This window comes from Canis lupus, chromosome 2, assembly GCF_011100685.1.
Source record: "Canis lupus familiaris isolate Mischka breed German Shepherd chromosome 2, alternate assembly UU_Cfam_GSD_1.0, whole genome shotgun sequence".
Taxonomy (NCBI): domain Eukaryota; kingdom Metazoa; phylum Chordata; class Mammalia; order Carnivora; family Canidae; genus Canis; species Canis lupus.
This window is the reverse complement of record NC_049223.1, coordinates 74,007,831-74,020,186: the sequence shown is the minus strand read 5'-3', so window position 1 is coordinate 74,020,186 and position 12,356 is coordinate 74,007,831. Positions and strand designations below refer to the sequence as shown.

The following is a 12,356-nucleotide window of genomic DNA, read 5'->3' as shown; positions in this document are numbered from 1 at the left end:
CAGACCTTGGGTTTATAGATATATTTCCCACTAAAAATTACTAAAGATCCTTGGAGAAGTGGCTGGTTCCAGGACTGGGGTAGGAAAGGTTCAAGATGAGCCCGGAACATCTTTTGCTAGACTGTAAGGAACACTCAAAGATAGATAAAGATATATCAGAAGAATAAAAAAGTAACCTGAAGGGGCTCCCACTGGTTAAATTAAGGACAAGTTGAGTATCAAAATAAATAATAACATTAACATCACATCAACAAGATAAAAAAAATCACATAATCTTATCAATAGATAGGGAGAAAGCATTTGACAAAATCCAACACCTAATCATGATAAAGAAAAAACCTCTCAGCAAACTAGAAATCAAAGGGAACTTCCTCAACTTGATAAAGAATATCTACAGAAAACCTATAACTAACATCACACTTTATGATAGGAAACTTTTCCACTAAGATCATGTATAAGGCAAGGATATCCCCTCTCACAACTTTTCAGCATTATACTGGAAGTACTTGTTGATGCAATAAAACAAGAAGAAGAAATAAAAAGAATAAAGATTGGGAAGAAAGAAATAAAATTATTTGTTCACAAGCAACATGATTGTCTATGTAGAAAATCTGAAGGAAAAAAGAAAAAACTCCTGGAACTGCAGCTTTATCCATAACTACTATAACCTGGAAGCAATCAAGATGTCCTTCAGTAGGTGAATGGATAAACAAACTGGTACATCCAGACAATGGACTATTACTCATCACTAAAAAGAAATAAGCTATCAAGCCATGAAAAGACATGAAGAAGCTTTAAATGCATATTACTAAGTGAAAGAAGCCAATCTGAAAAGGCTACATGCCATATGGTTCCAACTATATGACACCCTGGAAAAAGCAAAACGATGGAGACAACAAAAAGATCAGTGTTGCCAGAGTGGGGGTTAAATGAATAGGCAAAACAAAGAAAATTTTTAGGGCACTGAAAATACTCTGTATAATATTATAATGATGGATGTATGCTGTTGTACATTTGTCCAAACCCATAGAGTAATAACACCAAGAAAAAACCCTAAAATAAACTGTGGGCTTTGGGTGACTATGATGTCAATATAGGTTCATTCTCAGTTAAATATAGGTTCATCACTTGGTGAGTGATGTTGGTAATGGGAGAGGCTGAGCATACATGGGGTCAGGCAGTATATGGGAGATCTCTGTACTTTCCTTTCAAATGCATTGTCAAGGTGCCTGGGTGTCTCTCTCAGTTAAGCATCTGCCTTTGGCTCAAGTCATGATTCCAGGGTCCTGGGATGGAGCCCCACACTTCTCCCTCTGCCCTTCCTTCCCCCTCTGTCTCTTTCCCCCACTCGTACTTTCTCTCTCTCTCTCTCTCTCTCTCTCTCTCTCTCTTTCAAATAAATAAATGAAATCTTTAGGAAATGTATTGTAAAAATAAAACTGCTCTAAAATATAAAGTCTCTAAAAAATATCTTGGAATTATTTTTAAGATATTATTTATTTATTCATGAGAGACACAGAGAGAGAGGGAGAGGCAGAGACATAGGCAGAAGGAAAAACAGGCTCCATGCAGGAACCCCGATGTGGGACCTGATCCCGGGACTCTGGGATCATGCCCTGAGTCAAAGGCAGATGCTCAACTGCTGAGCCACCCAGGTATCCCTCTCTTGGAATTAATAACCAATTCCAGTAAGGATCCAAGATACAAGTTGAATATACAAAAGTCATTCAGTTCCTATATACCAGCAATGAACAAGTAGATTTGAAATTAAAAATAATATATCATTTACATTAGCATATCCCCAAAATTAAATATTAGGTTAAATCTAACAAAATATATGCAATACCTATATGAGGGATAACTACAGACTGCTGATGAAGGAAATCAAAGAACTAAATAAATGGAAAGGTATTCCATGTTCATGGATAAGAAGAGTTGATATGATCAAGATACCAGTTCTTCCCAATTTGATCTACAGAGTCAATGCAATTACAGTTAGAATCCCAGCTAGTTATTTTGGGGCTAGGAGAATAGTATTGAAGGAGAAGAATAAAGTTGCAGGACTGAAACTACTCAAATTCAAGACGTACTATAAAACCACAGTAATCTAGACAGCTTGGTATTGGCAGAAGAATAGACAAATAAATCAATGGAACATAACATAGAGCGCAGATATAGACTCACATAAATATAGTTAGCTGCTCTTGACACAAAAATAAAGGCAATATGATAGAGCAAATACAGTCTTTTCAATAAATGGGTCTGGAACAACTTACATCCATGCACACAAAAAAATTAATCTAGACACAGACTTTACATCCTTCATAAAAGTTCATTCAAAACGCTTCATAGACATAAAGGTAAAATGCAAAACTTTATAGCTCTAAACTTCTAGAAGACAGCATAGGATTAAATCTAGTTGACCTTAGGTATAGCATGAACCATGAAAGAAAATAACTGATAAGCTGGACTTGATTAACTTTAAAATCTTCTTCTCTGGGGAACATCCTGTCAAAAGAATGAGAAGATAAGCTACACAGTAGAAGAAAATATTTGCAAAAAAACCTATCTGACAAAGATCTGTTACCCAAAATACACAAAGAACTCTTGAAACCCAACAATAAGAGACAAACAATCTGATTTTAAAATAGACAAAAGAGGGATCCCTGGGTGGCTCAGTGGTTGAGCATCTGCCTTTACTCGGGTCTTGATCCTGGAGACCCAGGATCAAGTCCCACATCGGGCTTCCTGCACTGAGCCTGCTTCTCCCTCTGCCTCTCTGTGTTTCTCATGAATAAATAAATAAAATCTTTAAAAAACTAAAAAAAATAGACAAAAGACCTGAACAGACACTTGACCAAAAAAGATATACAAAAGACAAATAAGCACATAAAAAGATGCTCAACATCACGTCATTAGAAAAATATAAATTAAAACAAAATACCTACATACCTATTCAAATAGCCAAAATCCAAAACACTAACACCACCAAATGCTGACAAGGATGTGTAGCAACAGGAACTCTCATTTGTTACTGGTGGGAATGCAAAGTAGTGCAGCCACTTTGGAAGACATGCTGCAATTTCCTACAAAATCTAACTGTACTTCTACCATAGGATCTAGCAATCATGCATCTTAGTATTTATCTGAATGAATTTAAAACTTAGGTCTACACAAAAACCTGAACACAGATGTTTATAGCCACTTTATCCATGATTGCCAAAACTTGAAAACAACCAGGTTATTCTTTAGTAAATTAGTGGATAAGTAAATTTTAGTTATCTCCAGACAATGGACCATTATTTGGCACTAAAAAAAAAATGAGCTATGAAGCCACGAAAAGACAAGAAGGAACCTTAAATGCATACTACTAAGTGAAAGAAGCCAATCTGAAAAGCTTACATACCATATGACTCCAATCAAAGGACATCCTGGAGAAGGCAAAACTTTAGGAACAGTAAAAAGACCAGTAGTTATTAAGGTTTATGGGGAAGGGAGAGATGAGTAGGTGGAGCACAGAGGATTTTTAAAACAGTGAAATTATTCTGTATTCTACTACAATGGTGGGTATGTGCCATTATATGCTTGTCAAAACCATAAACTATACAACACCAAGAGTGAACCCTGATATATACACTATGGATTTTGGGTGATAATGATGTCAATGTAGGCTCAGTAGTTGGAACAAATATACCACTGTGGTGTTAGATGTTAGTTGGGGAGGGAGTGTATATGTGGGGGCAGGGGATATATGGATAATCTCTGTACCTCCAATTCAACTTTGCTGTGAACCTAAAACTGCTTTTAAAAATAAAGTCCACTGGGGCATCTGGGTGGCTCAGTGATTGAGCATCTGCCTTTGGCTCAGGTCGTGATCCTGGGGTCCTGGGATTGAGTCCCACATCAGGTTCCCTGCAGGGAGCCTGCTTCTCCCTCTGCCTATGTCTCTGCTTTTCTCTGTGTGTCTCTCATGAATGAATAAATAAAATATTTATAAGTAAATAAATAAATAAATATTAAAACAGATTCTGACCCATTAATAAAGTCAGAAATCATGATATTAAATTAATAAATAAATTGAAATTTTGATGACAGTTGTGATATTTACATTATTCAAGTACCTCCCCACAAAATACTTACTAATTACAAGGAGAAAAAGAATAACTTGACAATGGAGAAGGCTAGCTACACTCCTCTTAATCAAGGAGTGTAATAAGGTACCATGTTGGCAATTCACTCTCAAATAATACAAGAAAAATTATTTTGTACTATTCTTACAACTTTTAGGTTTTTACGATTTTTTAAATTCAACTTTTTGGGTGCCTGGGTGGCTCAACTGGTTGAGCATCTGACTCTTGGTTTCAGCTCTGATTGTGATCTCACGGTCATGAGATTGAGCCCCTTGTCAGGCTCTACACTCAGCTCAGTCTGCTTGAGACTCTTTCCCCCTCCTACTACCTCCTTCTTCTGCTTCTCTCTCTCTCTAATAAATAAATGAATGAATAAATAAATTAACAAATAAATAAATAAAATTATTTAAAAATAAAAAGATTCAGGGATCACTGGGTGGCTCAGTGGTTTAGCGCCTGCCTTCTGCCCAAGGCGCGATCCTGGAGTCCCGGGATTGAGTCCCGCATCGGGCTCCTGGTATGGAGCCTGCTTCTCCCTCCTCCTGTGTGTCTGCCTCTCTCTCTCCCTCTCTCTACATCTATCATGAATAAATAAATAAATAAATAAATCTTTAAAAAATAAATAAAAATAAAAAGATTCAAATTTATTTATACATTATATGCATGCTATAGAATGAAGTTGGAACCCTACCTCACACCATATACAAAACTGATCTCAAAATGGATCAACAATTCGAATATAAGAACTAAAATCATAAAACTTTTAACAGAAAACATAAAAGTTTCATGACCTGGGATTTGGTAATGGATTCTTAAACATGACACTGAAAGCACAGGCACCAAAAAATAAAAATAAATAAATTGGACGTCATCAAATTAAAAACTTTTATGATTAAAGGACTTTACCAAGAGAGGAAAAAGGCAACCTATAGAATGGGATAAAATAATTGCAAATTAGGTACCTGCTAAGGATCTAGTATCCAGATCATATAGAGAACTCTCACAACCCAAAAACAAAAAGACAGCCCAATTTTAGAATGGGGAAAGAAGATACACAACAGATATTTCATACAAAGAAGATATACAACAGATATTTTTCCAAAGATACACAAATGGACAATAAATACATGAAAATATAGTTAGCATCACAGATCATCAGGGAAATATGAATCAAAACCACAATGACATATCACTTCACGGCTGCTAGAATGGATATCATCAAAAAAGACAAGAGATAACAAGTATTGGTGAGGATGCAGAGAAAAAGGAACCATTGTGCACTGTTGGTGGGAATATAAATTGGTGCAAGCCACAGTGGAAAATAAGAGGGAGGTTCCTCAAAAAACTAAAAATAGAAAAAGCTATGGTCCAGCAATCCACTTCTGGGTATCTTTTCAAAGGAAATGAAAACACGAAATCAAAGAGATATATCTACTCCCATGTTCATTACAGCCTTAGTCACAATAGCCAAGATATGGAAACAACTTAAGCGTTCATCAATGGATAAACGAATAAAGATGTGATATATACATATATACACATACAATGGGGTGTTATCCAGCCACAGGAAAGAAGGAAATCTTGCCCATTTTGAACAATATGGATAGACCATGAGGGCATTATGCTAAGTGAAATAAGCCAAACAGAGAAAGACAAATACTGCATAGTATCATTTATAAGTGGAATCTACTCCTACCCTCCCCCAAAAATGTCAAACTCCTAGAATTGGAGTAACCCAGTACCAGGGGCTGAAGGATAGGGAAAATAGAGAGAGGTTGGCTAAAGGATACAAACTTTCAGCTATAAGATAAATAAGTTCTTGGACACCTGTGTGGTTCAGTCCATTAGTCATATGCCCTTGGCTCAGGTCATGATCCTGGGGTCCTGGGATCCAGCCCCACATCAGGCTCCCTGCTCAGCAGGGAGCCTGCTTCCCTTTCCCTCTACCCCCTCTCCCACTTAATTCTCTCTTGCTCATTCTGCTTGCTCTCTCTCAAATATACAAATAATCTTTTTTTAAAAAAGATAAATAAGTTCTGAAGATCAATGTAAAATGTAGTGACTATAGTTGATAATTGAAGTTTGCTAAGACAGTAGAATTTAAATGTTCTCACCAAAATATATGTGTGCATGGGTGGGTGTGAGGTAATAGATGTATTAAGGAACTAGATGGGGAGGATCTTTCTACAATGTATACATATATGAAATAACCACAATATACATGTTAAATACCTTACAATTACTTGTGTAATATATGTGTATATATACATTATACCTTAACAAAGCTGAAATACATAAATAAATAAAAATTTTCTTAACTTATCACATTTGTCTGAAAAAAAGAAGATATATAAGTGTCCTACAAGTACATGAAAAGATACTCAACATCATAAATCATTAGGAAAATGCAAATCAAAACCATGAGGAGATACCACTCTACACACACTTGAATGGCTATAATTTTTTTAATGGAAGATAACAAGTTTTGGTAAAAGGATGTGGAGAAATTGGAACCCTCATGCATTGCTGATGGGAATGCAAAGTGGTGCAGCCAGTTTGGACAACAGTCTGGCCATCTTCAAAATCCTACTACATTACCTGACAATTCCACTTCCACTCCCAAGAAGGTACCCAAAAAGAATCACAAACAAATACACGTACACATGCATGTTCACAGCAGCATTACTCACAATAGCCAAAGGACATTTGAAAAACAATCTAAATGTCCAGCAATGGATGAATGGGTAAATAAATGGCGGTGTATACATACAATGGAATATTATTCAGTCATGAAAGGGAATGATGCATGTTGTAGCATGAGTGAACCTCAAATATACCAAGGGAAAAAAACAGGACACGGAAAGCCACATATTGGCTCCACTTACATGAAATGTCCAGAATAGGCAGATCCATACAGACAGAAAACAGATGGGGAGTTGCCAGGGGCAGGGAGGAAGGGGCATGAAGAGTAAATGCTCACTGGGCAAGAGGTGTCCTTGGAAGATGAGGAAAATACTTTTGGAACTAGACACACATTGCATAACATTGTAAATGCACTAAATGCCACTAAATTGTTTGCTTTGAAGTGATTCATATAATATTATGTGAATTTCACCTTAATGAAATTTCTTTTCACCTTAAAAGAAAAAAGAAACTATTCATTTTCTTCCCTAAATCTTATCTTCTCCATACACACACACACACACACACACACAAATATGCACACACAAACACATACAAAAAAATGCACACACACACACACATACATAATCTCTAAATTTTTGGATTATAAACAAGGTATAAAATAAATATCCATGTGTCCATACTGATACAAATAAGCGATTGAATTTAAAAATTAAGGAATAGGGGACAAGAGATAGAGTTCCCATGCAAAAGAATTCCAAAGAGTTTACATAGCTACTCCTCCACCTCAAAGAGGTGGAGCTTAACTCCCATCTCAACTTCCTTCCATAAAACAGAATATTAAAAGGGGTCTGAGGATGTAACTTCATGGCGCAGAAACCCAGAAACACAACCTTAACCAAATGGTCAAGCGTAACATCACAGTGAGAAGCCATGTTGATAACATGTGCCCCCCAATACGTGATGAGAAGCACTCTTCAATTCTGTGGTCTTCCTCCCAAAAGCCCACAACCCCCTCTAGGCATGGAAAAGACATCAGACAACCCCAAACTGAGAGGGACAGTCTACACAATATCTAACAGATACTCTTCAAGACCATCATGGGAAAGTCTGAGAAACAAGGAAAGCCTGAGAAATGGTCACACATTGGCAGAGCCCAAGGAGACATGACAACTCAACAGAATGTGGTGTCCTGGATGGCATGCTAACACAGGAAATGGGCTTTGGGGGCAAACTGGTGAATTAGATAAACTGTGGAGCTTAGTAAAGAGTAGTATACCAGTGCTGGTATCTCAGTGGTAGGAAATGGACCCTAATTCAAGACACTAACAGGGAAGACTTGATGAAAGGTGTACAGGGAGTCTGTATTATCCTTGCAACTCTTCTGTAAATCTATAGCTATTCTAAAATAAAAGTGTTTTTTTTTTCACAAAAGGCAATGCTATCATATACATATACATACACACGTGTAATACATACATGCTTACATATGCACAGAACACTCCAGAGGCCTCTGATAGGATCAAGGTGCTTGAAGGACAGAGGAGGCCACTGTACACCCTTTTCTACCTTTTGAATTTTCAATATCAATGGTTAAAAAGCAAATGTTCTCTGCAGGCTTTGGCAGCACATATACTAAAATTCTAACAATGTGAAGATTAGCATGGTCCCTGAATAAGAATAAATGCAAATTTGTGAAGCATTCCACGTTTTTTAGAGTTTAATGGGTATAGAGTTTTAGTTTTAGAAGATAAAAAAATTCTAGAGATCTGTTGCACAACACTGTAAATATATCTAGCAAGGCTTAACTGTACCCTTAAAAATGGTTAAGATGACAAATTTAATATTATACGTTTTTTTTTCCACAATAAAACAAGAAAGTGTTCTGAAGCAAAAGTAACAAAATGTTAATATCCATTCAGTGATGGGTATGCAATTTATCTGAATAATGTTCTATCATTTTCTGCATACTTGAAAAATTAAAATCTCGGGCAGAGGACCCTGCATGTGCAAAGGCCCTGAGGCAGGATGAAGCCCAGCCAGTGTGTGCTGGAGAGCAGGGAGGAAAGGACAAGGTGGCACAAGATGAGAGAAGTAGGTGGGGACTTGATCATACAGCCACCAGGGACAACACCCTTCCCGCACATTCCAGAGGCCCCTGCCCCTGCCAGCCTAGAGGCTGTTCCTTTCTCAAGCACTAACAGGGCTCCTGAGTGCCAACCGGGCCCAGACTCTGCTCTATCCTGAACATGACAAGCCCATTGTTCCCCTTCTCCTGCAGGCTGCTTTCCCCTCAAGAGGCAGTTCTGAGGTGACAGGTTTCTGTAGGCGGATCCCCCAAGGTGGAACTCACAAAGACTCAACTGTCTGGGGCACCAGTCCCAACTCAGCAGCGCAGAATCCTCGTCTGATCCTGCAGCCTCCACATCAAAGAGAAGATCAGAGCTCCTGCCAGCCACCCGCACACAGCACATAGCCCAGCCCTGGACCTGGAGTAGTTCTCTTTGGCACATTTCACCCTCGGGGGTGAGGAGGGAGGCGGAGGCAGGGTACTAGGGGTAGCTCATAGGCACTATGTGGATACCCATCAGAAGGAGCGCCAAGGGGCACCTGGGTGGCTCAGCGGTTGAGCATCTGCCTTCGGCTCAGGGAATGACCCGGGGTCCTAGGATCGAGTCCCATATCAGGCTCTCCACAGGGCGCCTGCTTCTCCCTCTGCCTATGTCTCTGCCTCTCTCTCTCTCTCTCTCTCTCTCTCTCTCTCATTCTGTCTCATGAATAAATAAATAAAATCTTAAAAAAAAAAAAAAAGGAGGAGCACCAAGCTATGGGGTGACATCATTTCCCATGCACACAGCACTGCATGGTAATAGCACACCACAAGGAAGGCAGGGCAGGTATTGATATGTGCACCACAGATAAGGAAGTGGAATCGGAGTGTTCCAAGATCACACAGTTGGTCAGAAGGCTCAGACCCTTGAGATCCCTGTCCGTTGCCCTTCCCAGGCACCCAAGGAGCCTTCCACCCCAAGAGTGGCAGTCTGACCAATGAAGACACTAGGGCTAGATCTCCCAACCTCATCACTCGGTAGCTGGGATCTTTGTGCAGACAATGGCCTCATAACCCTATTGGAAATACCAACTGCCACCCACTGCCTCCACTCTTCCCGTCCCCCTGACAGCACACTACCCCATCACAGCATGCACGTCATCTGATCTGTGGCCTGTCTGCCGTCTACCTCCCCACTAGACAAAACCCTCCATGAGGACAGGCCCCAGGATTGTTTCGTTCACTGCTATATCCCCCTGGGCTTAGAATAGTCCATTACAATAGGTGCTTAATAAATAGGCACTGAGCAAACAAATGAGGTCACCACTAAATGAAGTTCCTCCAAGTACAAGGGCCATCCCATGGGAGTTGGGAGGTGACAGGCTAGTCATGGCTGGGCATGGGAACAACATGTGGTTGGAGGGGATGTCTGGGAAGGCTTCCCGGAGGAGCTGGGGTCTGAACGGGACCAGTCAGCTTTGCTGAGAGAGTTGAGGACAGCTGCTCGAATGCCCGTACCACCACAAGTAGGGGTCAAAGTCAAGGCGGGCCAAGGCTGGGCTCTGCCTGGCTGACTAATCAAAATTCCTATAGGTCAGCCCTACAGAATGGGTTCCACTTTCTCCTTCAGGCACACTGCAAATAACTATATATTGTAGACCTTCTTGGATGCCCATGAACAGTCAAAACTACAAATGTGGAATCTGCAAGGTCTCAGCTGTGTTGCTCTGGGGCCTGGGAGTAACTCCAATGACTAGTAGGAGGAAAATGAGACTGGGTGGTATAAGAGAATTCATGATTAATAATGAGGCATATAGGAGGTAAAGGGAGAGAGGGGCTCAGCAGAGCTGGAAGTACTTAAGGAAGGCTCCATGGAAAAAAAGGTGTCCTATGACCTCGGTCCAGAAGGATAGTCTGAATTCTGTGTCAGAATGTGTTTGGTTACAAACAATAGAATACCTGAGTAAAAGTGGCTTAAGCCATGAGGACATTTATGTTAGCCTCACAGCTTAAGTTCAAAGAAAGGCAGTCCTGGGGTTGGTTTAAAGGCTCCCAGAGGTCCTATGCCCTCTTTCCCCTTCCTTTTCTGCCATCCTCAGTCAATCAACTTTAGCTTTTATCTGAACATGTATTGCCTCACGGTAGCAATGTGGCTGCCACAGCTCCAGGCATTACCTCCTCCCACCAGGAGGCAGGAAAGGAGGCCCAAATGTCCATCATGGATAAATAGATTTTGATGCATTCATAAATGGAAAGCCCACAGCAATTAAAAAATAAAAGAATGAAGTATTACTACAAGTAATAGCATAGGAAATGCTATTCAGCAAAAGAAGCCAGACATGGAGATACTGGTAATGGGGTAGCCATGTAAGTGTGGGAACAAGGAGTATTTGGGAATCTATACTCTCCTTTCACTTTTGCTGTGAAGTTAAAATTGCTCTAATATACACAAAATATATATTAAAAAATATATATGTATTTATATATATAATATTTTAAAGATCTTTTTTAAAGAAGCCAAACATGAAAGAAGACATTGGATGATCCCACTCCTATGAAGCACAGAGCAGACCAAACTGACCATGGTGATACATTATTCTTAATGGTTACCCCTGATGGGAGGTATGGGCTGGGTAGGGCACGAGGGAACTTTCTAGGATGCAGCAAATGTTTTATATTTTGATCTGAGTAGCAGTTACAAGAATATATATGCAAAAACTCATCAAGATGTGTGCACTTCATGGTGCAGTCGTTTATATCTCAATTTTTTTTTTTAAATCAAAGCATCTAAAAGAGAGAAAAGGGGACCACTACACCGGCCTCTCTAATCAAGGGAGAAATGTTCCCAGAGGCCCCAGCAGCTGTCCCCCAAACAAATTCTGGGCCAGAACTGGGTCACATGAACACCCCAGTCCCCATTATCAGCCAAGCTGGGTGGAAGCGCCAAGACCGGCCAAGGCCAATCACGACCAAGGTCATGGTGCTAGAACAAAACTAGGGTTCAGTGACAGAAGGAGATGGGTGAGGGCTGCTGTGCAAGCGGCCAATGGTGTCTGCCACAACTGCAGAAGGCCCCGATAAATGAGGGTCCATCTGGGCAGGGGTCATAAAAGTGGAACCAGCTTCTGCTCACCAGACGCTCCCATGTGCACACGCTTCAAGATGGCAGCAAGCGAAGAAGGATACACAGAAATCATGAGGGAGAAAGTCCAAAAATCATTGCCAGAAACCCACTCTATCTGTCAGGATTCTCCAGAGAAATAGAATAGGGTAAGCAGATGGATGGGACCAGGAAAATCTGCTGGGCAGTGGGGCCAAAACCTCAGCAGGAATGGAGGCAAATTTCTTCTCTGGGAAATCTCAGGTTTTGCTCTCAAGGCTTCCAATTGATCGGATGAGGCCCACCCACACTATCAAGGGTGATCTCCTTTACTTACAGGCACTGATTGCCGACGTTGACCACATCCCCAAAATCCCTTCACAGCGACACCTAGATTAGTGTTTGATTAAGTAACTAGATACTGGAGTCCAGC

General features: G+C 40.1%; 1 non-coding gene across 1 annotated transcript; it reads left to right on the top strand.

Moving 5' to 3' along the window:
• The first annotated feature begins 8,379 nt into the window (after positions 1-8,379).
• Positions 8,380-8,487, top strand: LOC119870544. Its single transcript, XR_005356219.1, has one exon. It is a non-coding gene; the product is annotated as a U6 spliceosomal RNA (small nuclear RNA).
• Positions 8,488-12,356: the final 3,869 nt, after the last annotated feature.